The 12,150-nt window shown below is 45.1% G+C and overlaps 2 non-coding genes across 2 annotated transcripts; both read right to left on the bottom strand.

Annotated features, from left to right (window-relative positions):
- Positions 1-4,571: 4,571 nt before the first annotated feature.
- On the bottom strand, positions 4,572-4,659 carry trnay-gua (transfer RNA tyrosine (anticodon GUA)). Its single transcript is given in 2 exon segments — positions 4,572-4,607; positions 4,623-4,659. It is a non-coding gene; the product is annotated as a tRNA-Tyr (tRNA).
- A 2,420-nt stretch (positions 4,660-7,079) lies between these two features.
- Positions 7,080-7,167, bottom strand: trnay-gua (transfer RNA tyrosine (anticodon GUA)). The gene is given in 2 exon segments: positions 7,080-7,115; positions 7,131-7,167. It is a non-coding gene; the product is annotated as a tRNA-Tyr (tRNA).
- Positions 7,168-12,150: the final 4,983 nt, after the last annotated feature.

A 12,150-nucleotide genomic window follows, 5' to 3' on the forward strand; every position in this document is an offset into this window, starting at 1 on the left:
GGGCAGATCATGCACACATTTAATTTCCTTAATTGCCTCGGCTGTGCATCTTTGACGCTTGCTAAAATTCAATAATCTTCATAGTTGCAACTGTCTGTAAATTTTAAACTCCCTCCAATTTGTGTGCAACAGCACATTATAAGCTTGGAGCTGTGTGACCTGGCCAAAAGAAGAGATGAGCTTGACTGGTAATAGGAATAGAATAATGGACTGCCTCTCACAATAAAAGCGCAGGGTCTAGAAGTTGATGTAATTCACTGCATCATGGCACAACGCACAATGACTTGCTTCACTGGCTACGCTGCACGCCTATCTCCAAGTGGCTCGGAGATCAGCAGGGAAGTCCTGCTAGTGTCAGCCTGCTGCCCAAATACAGTAGACGCTTGTCTCCATCAGCAAGTCTTCAAAGCAACGGGTGAGCTTCATCTGAAGGGATTTCAATTCGCATGATGACAGAAGCAGCCAAGAGTGCAATGATATGGATTGAATTAGACACGAGCTGAAAGTTGCTGCTGGGATGACTGTGCAGGGGCAGTGAGGAGGTGTGTCCGACTGACAGATTTCTACTTGTACTTTGAATTGTGTTCTGGGAGTTTGGATGCATTGTAGCCAAAGGAATACCCTGGTGGCCAGCAGGTGCCGAAGAGAATGCAAAGAGCCAGGTTCTGGGCGTTTTGAAAAATGAAAAGAAGGGCTGCTGCGCCTGTAGATGAATATGCGAAGGAGTAATGTAAAGAGAAGAGTTTGAATGGGTGTCATGTGTTTAGTTGCGCTTGGAATGTTTTTTGTTGAAAAAGGGAAGGGGAGCTTCCTTCGAGCCAGAATTGAACCAGTGACCTAGGGATATCAGTTTGAATGATCTACAGTCCTCCGCTCTACCAGCTGAGCTATCGAAGGAGAGGTCGCATGCAGGTGTTCTTTTCTGGTTATTTCCCACATGCCATTAGCGATTTGACGCTTCATCTCACTCTGCATGTTGCTGCTATGTGAGACTTTGAGCCATTAACAGAACTCCATAGCAGGAGTCTGTGCTACTTTCAATTCAACGTTTCATGATGCAAACTGCAGATCAAAGCTTTCCCTCCTCCTTGCATTGCAATTTCAGACAAACACTCAATTCTGCCTTAGCGAACCTTGCAAATGCACCTATTTGCTGACTTTGTCTGGAAGGCCATTCAGGAGAACCCCTTAGACGTCAGTGAGCTGAGTGACTGACTTTCTATTTGAAAGACATTCATTCAACCTCAGAGATAGGGGCAGATCATGCACACATTTAATTTCCTTAATTGCCTCGGCTGTGCATCTTTGACGCTTGCTAAAATTCAATAATCTTCATAGTTGCAACTGTCTGTAAATTTTAATCTCCCTCCAATTTGTGTGCAACAGCACATTCTTAACTTGGAGCTGTGTGACCTGGCCAAAAGAAGTGGTGAGCTTGACTGGTAATAGGAATAGAATAATGGACTGCCTCTCACAATAAAAGCGCAGGGTCTAGAAGGTGAAGTAATTCACAGCATCATGGCACAACGCACAATGACTTGCTTCACTGGATACGCTGCACACCTATCTCCATGTGTCTCGGAGATCAGCAGGGAAGTCCTGCTAGTGTCAGCCTGCTGCCCACATACAGTAGACGCTTGTCTCCATCAGCAAGTCCTCAAAGCAACGGGTGAGCTTCATTTGAAAGGATTTCAATTTAGATGATGACAGTAGCAGCCGAAAGTGCAATGATGTGGATTGAATTAGACACGAGCTGAAAGTTGCTGCTGGGATGACTGTGCAGGGGCAATGAGGAGGTGTGTCCGACTGACAGATGTCTACTTGTGCTTTGAATTGTGTTCTGGGAGTTTGGATGCATTGTAGTGAAAGGAATACCCAGGTGGCCAGCAGGTGCCGAAGAGAATGCAAAGATCCAGGTTCTGGGCGTTTTGAAAAATGAAAAGAAGGGCTGCTGCACCTGTAGATGAATATGCGAAGGAGTAATGTAAAGAGAAGAGTTTGAATGCGTGTCATGCGTTTAGTTGCGCTTGGAATGTTGTTTGTTGACAAAGGGAAGGGGAGCTTCCTTCGAGCCAGAATTGTACCAGCGACTTAAGGATGTCAGTTTGAATGATCTACAGTCCTCCGCTCTACCAGCTGAGCTATCGAAGGAGAGGCCACGTGCAGTTGTTCTTTTCTGGTTATTTCTCACATGCCATTAGCGATTTGACGCTTCATCTCACTCTGCATGTTGCTGCTATGTGAGACTTTGAGCTATTAACAGAACTCCATAGCAAGAGTCTGTGCTACTTTCAATTCAACGTTTCATGATGCAAACTGCAGATCAAAGCTTTCCCTCCTCCTTGCATTGCAATTTCAGACAAACACTCAATTCTGCCATAGCGAACCTTGCAAATGCACCTATTTGCTGACTTTGTCTGGAAGGCCATTCAGGAGATGCCCTCACATGTCAGTGAGCTGAGTGACTGACTTTCCATTTGAAAGACATTCAATCAACCTCAGAGATAGGGGCAGATCATGCACACATTTAATTTCCTTAATTGCCTCGGCTGTGCATCTTTGACGCTTGCTAAAATTCAATAATCTTCATAGTTGCAACTGTCTGTAAATTTTAAACTCCCTCCAATTTGTGTGCAACAGCACATTATAAACTTGGAGCTGTGTGACCTGGCCAAAAGAAGAGATGAGCTTGACTGGTAATAGGAATAGAATAATGGACTGCCTCTCACAATAAAAGCGCAGGGTCTAGAAGTTGATGTAATTCACTGCATCATGGCACAACGCACAATGACTTGCTTCACTGGCTACGCTGCACGCCTATCTCCAAGTGGCTCGGAGATCAGCAGGGAAGTCCTGCTAGTGTCAGCCTGCTGCCCAAATACAGTAGACGCTTGTCTCCATCAGCAAGTCTTCAAAGCAACGGGTGAGCTTCATCTGAAGGGATTTCAATTCGCATGATGACAGAAGCAGCCAAGAGTGCAATGATATGGATTGAATTAGACACGAGCTGAAAGTTGCTGCTGGGATGACTGTGCAGGGGCAGTGAGGAGGTGTGTCCGACTGACAGATTTCTACTTGTACTTTGAATTGTGTTCTGGGAGTTTGGATGCATTGTAGCCAAAGGAATACCCTGGTGGCCAGCAGGTGCCGAAGAGAATGCAAAGAGCCAGGTTCTGGGCGTTTTGAAAAATGAAAAGAAGGGCTGCTGCGCCTGTAGATGAATATGCGAAGGAGTAATGTAAAGAGAAGAGTTTGAATGGGTGTCATGTGTTTAGTTGCGCTTGGAATGTTTTTTGTTGAAAAAGGGAAGGGGAGCTTCCTTCGAGCCAGAATTAAACCAGTGACCTAGGGATATCAGTTTGAATGATCTACAGTCCTCCGCTCTACCAGCTGAGCTATCGAAGGAGAGGTCGCATGCAGGTGTTCTTTTCTGGTTATTTCCCACATGCCATTAGCGATTTGACGCTTCATCTCACTCTGCATGTTGCTGCTATGTGAGACTTTGAGCCATTAACAGAACTCCATAGCAGGAGTCTGTGCTACTTTCAATTCAACGTTTCATGATGCAAACTGCAGATCAAAGCTTTCCCTCCTCCTTGCATTGCAATTTCAGACAAACACTCAATTCTGCCTTAGCGAACCTTGCAAATGCACCTATTTGCTGACTTTGTCTGGAAGGCCATTCAGGAGAACCCCTTAGACGTCAGTGAGCTGAGTGACTGACTTTCTATTTGAAAGACATTCATTCAACCTCAGAGATAGGGGCAGATCATGCACACATTTAATTTCCTTAATTGCCTCGGCTGTGCATCTTTGACGCTTGCTAAAATTCAATAATCTTCATAGTTGCAACTGTCTGTAAATTTTAATCTCTATCCAATTTGTGTGCAACAGCACATTCTTAACTTGGAGCTGTGTGACCTGGCCAAAAGAAGTGGTGAGCTTGACTGGTAATAGGAATAGAATTATGGACTGCCTCTCACAATAAAAGCGCAGGGTCTAGAAGGTGAAGTAATTCACAGCATCATGGCACAACGCAAAATGACTTGCTTCACTGGATACGCTGCACACCTATCTCCATGTGTCTCGGAGATCAGCAGGGAAGTCCTGCTAGTGTCAGCCTGCTGCCCACATACAGTAGACGCTTGTCTCCATCAGCAAGTCCTCAAAGCAACGGGTGAGCTTTATTTGAAGGGATTTCAATTTAGATGATGACAGTAGCAGCCGAAAGTGCAACGATGTGGATTGAATTAGACACGAGCTGAAAGTTGCTGCTGGGATGACTGTGCAGGGGCAATGAGGAGGTGTGTCCGACTGACAGATGTCTACTTGTACTTTGAATTGTGTTCTGGGAGTTTGGATGCATTGTAGTGAAAGGAATACCCTGGTGGCCAGCAGGTGCCGAAGAGAATGCAAAGATCCAGGTTCTGGGCGTTTTGAAAAATGAAAAGAAGGGCTGCTGCACCTGTAGATGAATATGCGAAGGAGTAATGTAAAGAGAAGAGTTTGAATGCGTGTCATGCGTTTAGTTGCGCTTGGAATGTTGTTTGTTGAAAAAGGGAAGGGGAGCTTCCTTCAAGCCAGAATTGAACCAGCGACCTAAGGATGTCAGTTTGAATGATCTACAGTCCTCCGCTCTACCAGCTAAGCTATCGAAGGAGAGGCCACGTGAAGTTGTTCTTTTCTGGTTATTTCTCACATGCCATTAGCGATTTGACGCTTCATCTCACTCTGCATGTTGCTGCTATGTGAGACTTTGAGCCATTAACAGAACTCCATAGCAAGAGTCTGTGCTACTTTCAATGAAACGTTTCATGATGCAAACTGCAGATCAAAGCTTTCCCTCCTCCTTGCATTGCAATTTCAGACAAACACTCAATTCTGCCATAGCGAACCTTGCAAATGCACCTATTTGCTGACTTTGTCTGGAAGGCCATTCAGGAGATGCCCTCACATGTCAGTGAGCTGAGTGACTGACTTTCCATTTGAAAGACATTCAATCAACCTCAGAGATAGGGGCAGATCATGCACACATTTAATTTCCTTAATTGCCTCGGCTGTGCATCTTTGACGCTTGCTAAAATTCAATAATCTTCATAGTTGCAACTGTCTGTAAATTTTAAACTCCCTCCAATTTGTGTGCAACAGCACATTATAAGCTTGGAGCTGTGTGACCTGGCCAAAAGAAGAGATGAGCTTGACTGGTAATAGGAATAGAATAATGGACTGCCTCTCACAATAAAAGCGCAGGGTCTAGAAGTTGATGTAATTCACTGCATCATGGCACAACGCACAATGACTTGCTTCACTGGCTACGCTGCACGCCTATCTCCAAGTGGCTCGGAGATCAGCAGGGAAGTCCTGCTAGTGTCAGCCTGCTGCCCAAATACAGTAGACGCTTGTCTCCATCAGCAAGTCTTCAAAGCAACGGGTGAGCTTCATCTGAAGGGATTTCAATTCGCATGATGACAGAAGCAGCCAAGAGTGCAATGATATGGATTGAATTAGACACGAGCTGAAAGTTGCTGCTGGGATGACTGTGCAGGGGCAGTGAGGAGGTGTGTCCGACTGACAGATTTCTACTTGTACTTTGAATTGTGTTCTGGGAGTTTGGATGCATTGTAGCCAAAGGAATACCCTGGTGGCCAGCAGGTGCCGAAGAGAATGCAAAGAGCCAGGTTCTGGGCGTTTTGAAAAATGAAAAGAAGGGCTGCTGCGCCTGTAGATGAATATGCGAAGGAGTAATGTAAAGAGAAGAGTTTGAATGGGTGTCATGTGTTTAGTTGCGCTTGGAATGTTTTTTGTTGAAAAAGGGAAGGGGAGCTTCCTTCGAGCCAGAATTGAACCAGTGACCTAGGGATATCAGTTTGAATGATCTACAGTCCTCCGCTCTACCAGCTGAGCTATCGAAGGAGAGGTCGCATGCAGGTGTTCTTTTCTGGTTATTTCCCACATGCCATTAGCGATTTGACGCTTCATCTCACTCTGCATGTTGCTGCTATGTGAGACTTTGAGCCATTAACAGAACTCCATAGCAGGAGTCTGTGCTACTTTCAATTCAACGTTTCATGATGCAAACTGCAGATCAAAGCTTTCCCTCCTCCTTGCATTGCAATTTCAGACAAACACTCAATTCTGCCTTAGCGAACCTTGCAAATGCACCTATTTGCTGACTTTGTCTGGAAGGCCATTCAGGAGAACCCCTTAGACGTCAGTGAGCTGAGTGACTGACTTTCTATTTGAAAGACATTCATTCAACCTCAGAGATAGGGGCAGATCATGCACACATTTAATTTCCTTAATTGCCTCGGCTGTGCATCTTTGACGCTTGCTAAAATTCAATAATCTTCATAGTTGCAACTGTCTGTAAATTTTAATCTCTATCCAATTTGTGTGCAACAGCACATTCTTAACTTGGAGCTGTGTGACCTGGCCAAAAGAAGTGGTGAGCTTGACTGGTAATAGGAATAGAATTATGGACTGCCTCTCACAATAAAAGCGCAGGGTCTAGAAGGTGAAGTAATTCACAGCATCATGGCACAACGCAAAATGACTTGCTTCACTGGATACGCTGCACACCTATCTCCATGTGTCTCGGAGATCAGCAGGGAAGTCCTGCTAGTGTCAGCCTGCTGCCCACATACAGTAGACGCTTGTCTCCATCAGCAAGTCCTCAAAGCAACGGGTGAGCTTCATTTGAAGGGATTTCAATTTAGATGATGACAGTAGCAGCCGAAAGTGCAATGATGTGGATTGAATTAGACACGAGCTGAAAGTTGCTGCTGGGATGACTGTGCAGGGGCAATGAGGAGGTGTGTCCGACTGACAGATGTCTACTTGTACTTTGAATTGTGTTCTGGGAGTTTGGATGCATTGTAGTGAAAGGAATACCCTGGTGGCCAGCAGGTGCCGAAGAGAATGCAAAGATCCAGGTTCTGGGCGTTTTGAAAAATGAAAAGAAGGGCTGCTGCACCTGTAGATGAATATGCGAAGGAGTAATGTAAAGAGAAGAGTTTGAATGGGTGTCATGCGTTTAGTTGCGCTTGGAATGTTGTTTGTTGAAAAAGGGAAGGGGAGCTTCCTTCGAGCCGGAATTGAACCAGCGACCTAAGGATGTCAGTTTGAATGATTTACAGTCCTCCGCTCTACCAGCTGAGCTATCGAAGGAGAGGCCACGTGCAGTTGTTCTTTTCTGGTTATTTCTCACATGCCATTAGCGATTTGACGCTTCATCTCACTCTGCATGTTGCTGCTATGTGAGACTTTGAGCCATTAACAGAACTCCATGGCAAGAGTCTGTGCTACTTTCAATGAAACGTTTCATGATGCAAACTGCAGATCAAAGCTTTCCCTCCTCCTTGCATTGCAATTTCAGACAAACACTCAATTCTGCCATAGCGAACCTTGCAAATGCACCTATTTGCTGACTTTGTCTGGAAGGCCATTCAGGAGATGCCCTCACATGTCAGTGAGCTGAGTGACTGACTTTCCATTTGAAAGACATTCAATCAACCTCAGAGATAGGGGCAGATCATGCACACATTTAATTTCCTTAATTGCCTCGGCTGTGCATCTTTGACGCTTGCTAAAATTCAATAATCTTCATAGTTGCAACTGTCTGTAAATTTTAAACTCCCTCCAATTTGTGTGCAACAGCACATTATAAACTTGGAGCTGTGTGACCTGGCCAAAAGAAGAGATGAGCTTGACTGGTAATAGGAATAGAATAATGGACTGCCTCTCACAATAAAAGCGCAGGGTCTAGAAGTTGATGTAATTCACTGCATCATGGCACAACGCACAATGACTTGCTTCACTGGCTACGCTGCACGCCTATCTCCAAGTGGCTCGGAGATCAGCAGGGAAGTCCTGCTAGTGTCAGCCTGCTGCCCAAATACAGTAGACGCTTGTCTCCATCAGCAAGTCTTCAAAGCAACGGGTGAGCTTCATCTGAAGGGATTTCAATTCGCATGATGACAGAAGCAGCCAAGAGTGCAATGATATGGATTGAATTAGACACGAGCTGAAAGTTGCTGCTGGGATGACTGTGCAGGGGCAGTGAGGAGGTGTGTCCGACTGACAGATTTCTACTTGTACTTTGAATTGTGTTCTGGGAGTTTGGATGCATTGTAGCCAAAGGAATACCCTGGTGGCCAGCAGGTGCCGAAGAGAATGCAAAGATCCAGGTTCTGGGCGTTTTGAAAAATGAAAAGAAGGGCTGCTGCGCCTGTAGATGAATATGCAAAGGAGTATTGTAAAGAGAAGAGTTTGAATGGGTGTCATGTGTTTAGTTGCGCTTGGAATGTTTTTTGTTGAAAAAGGGAAGGGGAGCTTCCTTCGAGCCAGAATTGAACCAGTGACCTAGGGATATCAGTTTGAATGATCTACAGTCCTCCGCTCTACCAGCTGAGCTATCGAAGGAGAGGTCGCATGCAGGTGTTCTTTTCTGGTTATTTCCCACATGCCATTAGCGATTTGACGCTTCATCTCACTCTGCATGTTGCTGCTATGTGAGACTTTGAGCCATTAACAGAACTCCATAGCAGGAGTCTGTGCTACTTTCAATTCAACGTTTCATGATGCAAACTGCAGATCAAAGCTTTCCCTCCTCCTTGCATTGCAATTTCAGACAAACACTCAATTCTGCCTTAGCGAACCTTGCAAATGCACCTATTTGCTGACTTTGTCTGGAAGGCCATTCAGGAGAACCCCTTAGACGTCAGTGAGCTGAGTGACTGACTTTCTATTTGAAAGACATTCATTCAACCTCAGAGATAGGGGCAGATCATGCACACATTTAATTTCCTTAATTGCCTCGGCTGTGCATCTTTGACGCTTGCTAAAATTCAATAATCTTCATAGTTGCAACTGTCTGTAAATTTTAATCTCCCTCCAATTTGTGTGCAACAGCACATTCTTAACTTGGAGCTGTGTGACCTGGCCAAAAGAAGTGGTGAGCTTGACTGGTAATAGGAATAGAATTATGGACTGCCTCTCACAATAAAAGCGCAGGGTCTAGAAGGTGAAGTAATTCACAGCATCATGGCACAACGCACAATGACTTGCTTCACTGGATACGCTGCACACCTATCTCCATGTGTCTCGGAGATCAGCAGGGAAGTCCTGCTAGTGTCAGCCTGCTGCCCACATACAGTAGACGCTTGTCTCCATCAGCAAGTCCTCAAAGCAACGGGTGAGCTTCATTTGAAAGGATTTCAATTTAGATGATGACAGTAGCAGCCGAAAGTGCAATGATGTGGATTGAATTAGACACGAGCTGAAAGTTGCTGCTGGGATGACTGTGCAGGGGCAATGAGGAGGTGTGTCCGACTGACAGATGTCTACTTGTGCTTTGAATTGTGTTCTGGGAGTTTGGATGCATTGTAGTGAAAGGAATACCCAGGTGGCCAGCAGGTGCCGAAGAGAATGCAAAGATCCAGGTTCTGGGCGTTTTGAAAAATGAAAAGAAGGGCTGCTGCACCTGTAGATGAATATGCGAAGGAGTAATGTAAAGAGAAGAGTTTGAATGCGTGTCATGCGTTTAGTTGCGCTTGGAATGTTGTTTGTTGACAAAGGGAAGGGGAGCTTCCTTCGAGCCAGAATTGTACCAGCGACTTAAGGATGTCAGTTTGAATGATCTACAGTCCTCCGCTCTACCAGCTGAGCTATCGAAGGAGAGGCCACGTGCAGTTGTTCTTTTCTGGTTATTTCTCACATGCCATTAGCGATTTGACGCTTCATCTCACTCTGCATGTTGCTGCTATGTGAGACTTTGAGCTATTAACAGAACTCCATAGCAAGAGTCTGTGCTACTTTCAATTCAACGTTTCATGATGCAAACTGCAGATCAAAGCTTTCCCTCCTCCTTGCATTGCAATTTCAGACAAACACTCAATTCTGCCATAGCGAACCTTGCAAATGCACCTATTTGCTGACTTTGTCTGGAAGGCCATTCAGGAGATGCCCTCACATGTCAGTGAGCTGAGTGACTGACTTTCCATTTGAAAGACATTCAATCAACCTCAGAGATAGGGGCAGATCATGCACACATTTAATTTCCTTAATTGCCTCGGCTGTGCATCTTTGACGCTTGCTAAAATTCAATAATCTTCATAGTTGCAACTGTCTGTAAATTTTAAACTCCCTCCAATTTGTGTGCAACAGCACATTATAAACTTGGAGCTGTGTGACCTGGCCAAAAGAAGAGATGAGCTTGACTGGTAATAGGAATAGAATAATGGACTGCCTCTCACAATAAAAGCGCAGGGTCTAGAAGTTGATGTAATTCACTGCATCATGGCACAACGCACAATGACTTGCTTCACTGGCTACGCTGCACGCCTATCTCCAAGTGGCTCGGAGATCAGCAGGGAAGTCCTGCTAGTGTCAGCCTGCTGCCCAAATACAGTAGACGCTTGTCTCCATCAGCAAGTCTTCAAAGCAACGGGTGAGCTTCATCTGAAGGGATTTCAATTCGCATGATGACAGAAGCAGCCAAGAGTGCAATGATATGGATTGAATTAGACACGAGCTGAAAGTTGCTGCTGGGATGACTGTGCAGGGGCAGTGAGGAGGTGTGTCCGACTGACAGATTTCTACTTGTACTTTGAATTGTGTTCTGGGAGTTTGGATGCATTGTAGCCAAAGGAATACCCTGGTGGCCAGCAGGTGCCGAAGAGAATGCAAAGAGCCAGGTTCTGGGCGTTTTGAAAAATGAAAAGAAGGGCTGCTGCGCCTGTAGATGAATATGCAAAGGAGTATTGTAAAGAGAAGAGTTTGAATGGGTGTCATGTGTTTAGTTGCGCTTGGAATGTTTTTTGTTGAAAAAGGGAAGGGGAGCTTCCTTCGAGCCAGAATTGAACCAGTGACCTAGGGATATCAGTTTGAATGATCTACAGTCCTCCGCTCTACCAGCTGAGCTATCGAAGGAGAGGTCGCATGCAGGTGTTCTTTTCTGGTTATTTCCCACATGCCATTAGCGATTTGACGCTTCATCTCACTCTGCATGTTGCTGCTATGTGAGACTTTGAGCCATTAACAGAACTCCATAGCAGGAGTCTGTGCTACTTTCAATTCAACGTTTCATGATGCAAACTGCAGATCAAAGCTTTCCCTCCTCCTTGCATTGCAATTTCAGACAAACACTCAATTCTGCCTTAGCGAACCTTGCAAATGCACCTATTTGCTGACTTTGTCTGGAAGGCCATTCAGGAGAACCCCTAAGACGTCAGTGAGCTGAGTGACTGACTTTCTATTTGAAAGACATTCATTCAACCTCAGAGATAGGGGCAGATCATGCACACATTTAATTTCCTTAATTGCCTCGGCTGTGCATCTTTGACGCTTGCTAAAATTCAATAATCTTCATAGTTGCAACTGTCTGTAAATTTTAATCTCCCTCCAATTTGTGTGCAACAGCACATTCTTAACTTGGAGCTGTGTGACCTGGCCAAAAGAAGTGGTGAGCTTGACTGGTAATAGGAATAGAATTATGGACTGCCTCTCACAATAAAAGCGCAGGGTCTAGAAGGTGAAGTAATTCACAGCATCATGGCACAACGCACAATGACTTGCTTCACTGGATACGCTGCACACCTATCTCCATGTGTCTCGGAGATCAGCAGGGAAGTCCTGCTAGTGTCAGCCTGCTGCCCACATACAGTAGACGCTTGTCTCCATCAGCAAGTCCTCAAAGCAACGAGTGAGCTTCATTTGAAGGGATTTCAATTTAGATGATGACAGTAGCAGCCGAAAGTGCAATGATGTGGATTGAATTAGACACGAGCTGAAAGTTGCTGCTGGGATGACTGTGCAGGGGCAATGAGGAGGTGTGTCCGACTGACAGATGTCTACTTGTACTTTGAATTGTGTTCTGGGAGTTTGGATGCATTGTAGTGAAAGGAATACCCTGGTGACCAGCAGGTGCCGAAGAGAATGCAAAGATCCAGGTTCTGGGCGTTTTGAAAAATGAAAAGAAGGGCTGCTGCACCTGTAGATGAATATGCGAAGGAGTAATGTAAAGAGAAGAGTTTGAATGGGTGTCATGCGTTTAGTTGCGCTTGGAATGTTGTTTGTTGAAAAAGGGAAGGGGAGCTTCCTTTGAGCTGGAATTGAACCAGCGACCTAAGGATGTCAGTTTGAATGATCTAC

The sequence above is a fragment of the Scyliorhinus torazame genome, unplaced genomic scaffold (genome assembly GCF_047496885.1).
Source record: "Scyliorhinus torazame isolate Kashiwa2021f unplaced genomic scaffold, sScyTor2.1 scaffold_1068, whole genome shotgun sequence".
Lineage (NCBI taxonomy): Eukaryota > Metazoa > Chordata > Chondrichthyes > Carcharhiniformes > Scyliorhinidae > Scyliorhinus > Scyliorhinus torazame.